The following is a 7,942-nucleotide window of genomic DNA, read 5'->3' as shown; positions in this document are numbered from 1 at the left end:
TATTTTATTGATACTTAGAAAGGATGCCAAATAATGGATTCTCACAACAGGCAAGAACGAGCAAAGTAAAAGTGTCCTGGTTATTGTACTTTACAATGGTCATCATGGTACAAGGCAATCCTGGCCTACATGTGCATATGAATTGGTTGGGAATAGCAATTAAAGAGATATTCTAGTGATCAGATCTTCTTGCTGGTAGTGACAAGTGCTGGACACACGTATGTATCATCTCTTCAATGAAATGACTATTGGGACGCACTAGTTCAGGATGTAAGAGGAGATCCTAGCTCCAGGATCCCATCAATGTGGACGTGTGACGTGTCTGAGATGTAAGAAGATCTATCCTTGCTATACCTTGTTAAGATGGAACTAAAATGAGCTGCTTCAAAAACAGTGAACAAAAATACAGAAAAGCAATTCCTGTACATTCATTTGAACCCTCTTGTATTTCTACAACTTGATAAATAAGCAAAGAAAGGAAGCACAAGTCATATTTTGGTAATTTTTACAGTGGATCACAAAGTAATCTTTCTAGGGGTGGGCCTATCTCAGACACTAATGGGACATCAATAAGATATGCCATCAATGTCAGATAGGAGCAGGTCCCAGAGGAGGGACTCACACCTAGCTCCAGAACGGGGCCCTTGAAGTGGAGAGCACGCTGAGCATGTGCAGCGTGCTCTCCATTCATTGCTATGGGAGTACAGAAAATGTCCGAGAGAGCGTGCTCAGCTATTTTCGGAGGTCCCACAGGGGTGAACAGAGAGCATACCGCCCATGCACTGCCATGCCTTTATTCAGTGCTATGGGTCTGCGGGAAATAGCAGAGCCAGCGCTCAGCTATTTTCGTAACTCCTATAACGGTGAATGGAGGGTGGTCGCGCTTGCACTGTGCACTCTCCTTCACTTCGGGGGGCCTGTTCTGGAAATAAGAGCAGGACCCACAGGTGGGACCGGCACCTATCTGATATTGATGGCATATCCTAGCTATATGCCATCAATGTCTGAGATGTGAATACCCCTCTAATGGGTCTACAGTTCTCAGAATTCAGAAGTGAATGCACTTTCATAGCACCATTCATTTTTATTCACCAAAGGAATTACCATCATTGTGGTGTTTCCAAGGTTTAGGCTCTGTTCACACTAGCATCTTAAGTTCCCATCAAGGCTTCAAGTATTTTTGACAGTAAGAATATTAATGTAGTCTGTAACACTAGTCTTCCCGTCAAAAATGCAGGAAACCCATTGGATCCCATTATTGGGGTCCATCAGGATCTGTTTGAAAACTGATCAGGCATAGTTGTCATGACCTCAACAGAAAAAAAAATACCCATTAAAAGGAACTTCTTTGGGTAGACATTAAAGGGTTTCTGTCACCCCACAAAACTCATTTTTTTTTTTTGGATAGTTAGATTCCTCATAGCGCGATATAGGAGAATATAATAGTCTTACTTACTTTCATGCGGCCGATTCTTTATAAAACGAAGTTTTATAATATGTAAATGAGGGCTCTACCAGCAAGTAGGGCGTCTACTTGCTGGTAGCCGCAGCAGAAAACCGCCCCCTCGCCGTGTTGATTGACAGGGCCAGCCGTGATCTCCTCCTCCGGCCGGCCCTGTCAGTAATTCAAAAATCGGGCGCCTCTGGTCATTCGGCGCAGGCGCTCTGAGATGAGGAGGCTCGTCTCCTCAGCACTCCCTCAGTGCGCCTGCGCCGATGACATCATCGAAAGAGAAGATGTCATCGGCGCAGGCGCACTGAGGGAGTGCTGAGGAGACGAGCCTCCTCATCTCAGAGAGCCTGCGCCGAATGACCAGAGGCGCGCGATTTTTGAATTACTGACAGGGCCGGCCGGAGGAGGAGATCCCGGCTGGCCCTGTCAATCAACATGGCGAGGGGGCGGTTTTCTGCTGCGGCTACCAGCAAGTAGACGCCCTACTTGCTGGTAGAGCCCTCATTTACATATTATAAAACTTTGTTTTATAAAGAATCGGCCGCATGAAAGTAAGTAAGACTATTATATTCTCCTATATCGCGCTATGAGGAATCTAACTATCCAAAAAAAAAAAAAAAAAGTTTTGTGGGGTGACAGAAACCCTTTAAAGAGGTTGACCGCTTCAAGGCTAATGTTAACCAATGAATCTTTAAAATAAATACATACCAATTATTAACCCCTTGAGAACCCTTGGATTTTCTTTTTTTGCATTTTCGTTTTTTACTCCCCATCTTCCCATAGTTCTAACTTTTTAATTTTTCCATTCACAAATGAGGGCTTATTTTTTGCGGGACAAGTTGTACTTTCTGATGGCACTATTTATGGTTGCATACCATGTAGTAGGAAGCGGAAAACAAATTCCAAATGGGGTAGAATTGGGAAAAACGCAATTCTGCTAAAGGTTTTTATTTATTTATTTTTTACACTGTACACTATGCGGTAAAATTGACCTGTTATCTTCATTCTCCAGGTCAGTACAGTTACAACTATAGCATACTTGTATAATTTTTCTTGCGTTTTAATACTGAATTTTTTTTTTAAACCTTTGAAGGAAAAAAATTTAAAATTTATAACCATGTTCTGACCCCTATAACTTTTTTGTAGTTATGTGTACGGGGCTATTTGAGGGCTCATTTTTTGCGGGACAATGTTTTTTTCAGTGATATCAATTTGAAGTGTGTGCTAAAAAATTATTGGGTAGTGGAAGTGACAAAAAAAATGGCAAATTGGCTGGTCCCCCCACCTCACCCCGTTACACCATTTGCTGTATGTCATTAATATTGTTAAATTTTAATGTTATGGGAATTTTCGCATGCGGTGATGCCCATGATGTTTATTTTTTTATTGGTTAAGTATTTATATTTTAAGGAAAGGGGGGTGATTTGAACTTTTAGTTTTTTATTTATTTAATTTTATATTTGTAAAAACGTTTTTTTTTACTTTAAGTCACTTTGGGTGACAATAACTGTCAATCATTAGATTGCCCATAGTGTTTATTGATGGCTATATAGCCGTCATTGAACACTTAATTTGGAATATAACAATACAATCCTGCCACCTAGTGGCCTGTATTGGTATATTCCTGAAATAGGCAACAAAGCCTGCTTGAGGCTTCGGTCTATTTCAGAGATGTAACAGGTTCCCCAATCTCAGCCGGGGAACGCTGCTACCGGAGCGGAAGCGCGCGACTTCCACTTCCGGACTGATCAGATGCCATGGTCACATTTGACTACGGTATCTGAAGTGTAAAATGTATGCGATCAGCCTTATGGCTATTTAAAATAGCAGAAACCTGGCGGCTATGGCGCCCGCTTTACGTGCGAGCGGGCGCCATGTTTAGGGACCAGACTTCAGCCATACATATACGGCTGAGGTCATTAGGGGGTTAATACATCCCTGTTCTAAGTTATACAGTGTTTGCTATACTGGTGAAGCCCTGCCCTTTTGATTGGCAAGCTTTTAACCAAACACATGCCACTCCCATCCATAAGATGACTGCTGATGGAGGGGAATGTGACCTGGCACACCACTCAGCCTCCTATACCACGCCTGCACTATGACGGAGGCCAAGTAATTTGTCTGGCCACATGTCTCTCCATCACCAGCCTCTTATGGACTGGAGGGGAGGCTTGCAAACCAAGGGGACAAGCTTCAAAAATACAGCACAAAATGCAGAACTCAGGATGGAATCTGTTAGTAAGTGGACTATATTCACCTTAAAGGGGTTGTGCAGTGGAAAAGTCATCAATATCACATCAGCAGGGGTCTAATGCCCAGCCCCCCCACTAATCAATTGGTTAAAGAAGTTGTGGCACTTGTGTGAGCACTGCATCTTTTTCAATGTTTACCTGTATGCTGTCTACATTTTAGTGGTGTGAAGTGTAAGAAGAGTTGTTTGTCCTATTCAAGTGAATGGGAGATGAAGCTGTAATTACACTGTGCCGCCTCTAAAAGGGAGATGTTGCACAGGTAACCACTAAAAAGGGATGCAGCGCTCACTAGTGCTGCAACCTCTTCAAGCAGATGATCAGCAGGGGGTGCCGGGCATCAGACCACTGTCGATCTGACATTAATTAGCTATCTGAGAATAGGTAATCGGTATCCTGACACTGCACTCATTGGTTAACGTTAACCTTTAAAGGGGTTATCCAGGAAATGATAATGATGACCTATCCTCAGGATAGGTCATTATTACCACATTGGCGGGGATCCGAGTCCCAGCACTTCCGCCAATCAGCTGTTTTAGGGAGCCGCTGCACTCAAAGGAGCTCAGACTCCAGCAGCTTACCAAGCACAGTGCCATACATAGTATAGCGGCTATGCTGGTATTGAAACTCAGCCCCATACACTTCAATGGGGCGCTGCAACTAGGCCATGTGACATCACAGAGCGCCCGGCCTCTTCTAACAGATGATGGGCGTGTTGCACACCCCCCCCCCCACCTCATCTGATATTGATCACCTATCCTGAGGATAGGTTATCAATATTTTTTTTCTAGGATACCCCTTTAAAAACTGTAAAATACTACATGCACAACTGAACTATTTTAATACTCGTGTATTGGTTTTGTAGAACAAAGCTGTGCTGACTTGGAATCACCACATGTTGTATTTTCCTATTCATATTACATCAAATAGTAACACCAATATAAAATTAAAGATTCATTTCTTCCTGGATGTGCAATTATTATTTCTGTTAACAGTTCAACCTTACAAAGTATACGTTTCACTAATGGAATTGAAAGGAATCATTCCAATAAAGCAATAAAAAACAGTAAAGAAAACAAAAACGTGCCAGCATTTTAATTCATGACAAAGTATTACAGCCAGCAGCAAAATCCAGAGTAATAGTTGCCCAAAATACACGTATAAAAACAAAATAAATGGCAAAATTTCATACAAAGGCTTTATTTATATTCTTCCTATGTAATTCACACCAAGTACCAGCAGGTGCATAAGATAGTCACTTTGAAATTCCTGTAGCAGTAAGTTATCGACGTTGATTGGTGAGTTGTGTACATAACTATGCATATAATTATCTAAAGAATACATGTAGGCAGCTATGATATCAAATGTCAATTCAGTACATGCCCATAGAAATCCATTGAAGATGTGTTAGTACTCACTAACCTAAAAGTGGAGATGGAAATACTAATAACACTGCATAACAAAATGATCACCACATGTCCATGGCACTTCAACATTAATCGGAAACATTTAAGACTAAAAATATGTGTGCCCTACCTTTTTGTGCCAGTAGTAATGGAAACACAATGGGCTAAAGAGGGTGTTACCAAGAGGAATGCTTGTGAACTGTTAGATCTAGGAAAAAAAGCTTATAATATTCAACTTTTAGATAAAACCGATCATTAAAAATAGTGCAGCAAGTGCTTTTCTGTCCTTCCATCAGCCTAATGGACTATAATGGTATAGAAAGACATGGCAGAAAACGCTCTATGCTTCTTGCCAAAATCAGCAACAAATTATGCGGATTTTGGGGAGAAATGCTACGTTTCAACATTTGCAATACAAAGGCAGAAACGTGCGGCATAAGTGGACATGCTGCGGATTTAAAATCTGGACTGCATATCATGTTATATGTGGATTTCATAGCGGATAAGATTTATTAAAGTCATCTACTCTCCTGCTACTCTGAAACACTGTGGATTTTCCGCAAGCAATTCCACTGTGGAAAATCCACAGCGTTTACTACATGTGTGGGCATACCCTGAACACCATGTAGACAAATAAAGGGATCATTACTGGATGTCGTCACCCTCACAGGGGTTTTGGTGGCCAATTATGACATCAGCAGGACACTTCACTCAATCTAACAGTATACTCACTATTGAAGGTCTACTAAACATCATGAGACAAATACTAAAAAAAAAAAAAGTTTTGGATGTAGTCTAATCACTGGCTTCATCTATCACGGTTGCCCAACTCCAGTGTTAGATAGAAGAGTAAAGAAAAGTCAGTAGTTCTGATGGCTAAAACAACAAAAAGGAGGGAATATGCAGTTAAAAAGGAAAAATAAATTTATGTTAGTATGCCTTGCAGCCCATATGGATGCTCATCTTGACCCCATCCCTCAACTTGTGGTTCCTCCTTACCCAAGAAGGCTCCAAATAAAGCAGCTTCCCTGGGTAGGATAGATATAGCTAACAGGAAAGGTTAGGCTTTTTCCTCAGGGCAGTTTAACGCATGCTTTTAATCCAAACCTAAGCGTGTTTCTCTGCGTGATGAATAGTAGATATTTTTCCAATTTTTGCAATAAAAATCTGAACCAAAACTGCACTACATAAAAGCAGTCTACATGTAGGTAGTGCTCATTTTGTGGGTAACAAATGCATGGAAGCAAGAAATGTTCTGTCCATTTTTCATGTATGCAGCTAGTACTTGTTCACAGTGTTTAAAGGGGGGCTCCCTCTAATAGGCCGACGGCATAATCACTTTCTTGAGTGGTTCCTAATCTCTCATTCATTTCAAAAGAGAATAGCCACATTGTCTCATGTGGAATAAAAGCCTAATGGTGAAAACTGCTCAAATGGAGGCTACATGCTTAGCAGATTTGGCTGCCCTAACCATTCACTAACCACTGAGTAAGTGGCACTGAATATGTGCCTAATCTGTATCTTACCTAATGCCACCACGTTTCTTGGAGTAAACCTGCAAGTGTATAGAGTTTTGCAGGGTGCTTGACAAATCTGAACAAGGAGGGGGAAGAGGTTATTAAATAATAAAAACGTCCAATCACCTATTAAAGGGATTATCCAAGACCTATAATGCCCCCCCCCCCCCATATCTCGCTCCCCAGCACCCGCATCGCTTCTGATGCTGGCACGGCCGCCGCAGCTAAGAAGACAATAGCAGGTCGCAATGGGAACGAGCCTCCCTAGCATCTCAGTGAGGCTAGTTCCAGTTACGGCCTGCTATTGACTGCATACCCCCTGTCCCCACGATGCCGGATGTTTTCACCCGCGCCAGGAAGATGCAGCAGCATCGGCATCAGAAGTGAAGCTGGTGCCGGGGAGCGAGGCACGTACAATCTGTGTGAGGGGCCCGGGCATTTGGGGGTGCATTATAGGTCTTGGATAACCCCTTTAAATCACCCAGTGTTCCACTTATGTGTCATGAACTATTGCATATAGACTGGCAGAGAGGACAAGACTGGAAGCACTGGAACATTGGGGATTTTAACTGGTGGTTATATACTTTATTATTTTATAATGTCTTCTTAGGCAAATTTGCCAACAACTTGGAAAACTCCTTTATGTTGGTAAATACCTTAAGTTGTTGCATTAAGTCCACAATATTCATTCCTTCATTATCTTTCAGACCCCCTGAAATTCACAACCTGACCCTAGTTTCAGACATTCCTCATGTGCTGTGTCTATCCCAGTAATATATGCTGGATCTGTGTCTCCAGGATACTGCTGTCTTCACTAGCTTTTATTTATCATTCACAGCTTGATTCCTGCACTTATTTCTCCTACAGCTCATGAGGGATTCCCTCTCACTTGTACTGACAGACATTGATAGTGAAGAGTGTGTGATCGTGAACAGTAACCCCCAAGGAGTTTGCTGTGGGTACTCTGCTTTCTTTACATTCATACACCGCCTACACAGTTTTCCCCTTCCTCCTTCAGACTGCTTTCTACAGCTTGTGTGCTCTTCCCTCCCTCAAAATTTAGATGTCCCCCCCTCCACTTAGGAGCAAATGAACAGTAAAAAACAAATTCAATGCAATGGTGTTCAGACTTTAAAATGTGTTCAAGAGAGGTTAACATTAAACATTCTTGTGGAGGTTCTACAGTTCTTTAAATCAAGGTCCTGGTTTAATTATATCCTGCCATTGCATGGATAACAGTCCACAAACACCGATACACATTGTAAAATCTACATTTAGAAGTCCTTAATTTATTAGCTTGTACAAACTGCAAGATGT

The sequence above is a fragment of the Bufo bufo genome, chromosome 1 (genome assembly GCF_905171765.1).
Source record: "Bufo bufo chromosome 1, aBufBuf1.1, whole genome shotgun sequence".
NCBI classification, from domain to species: domain Eukaryota; kingdom Metazoa; phylum Chordata; class Amphibia; order Anura; family Bufonidae; genus Bufo; species Bufo bufo.
The sequence above is the reverse complement of the archived record's forward strand: the minus strand, read 5'-3'. Positions refer to the sequence as shown.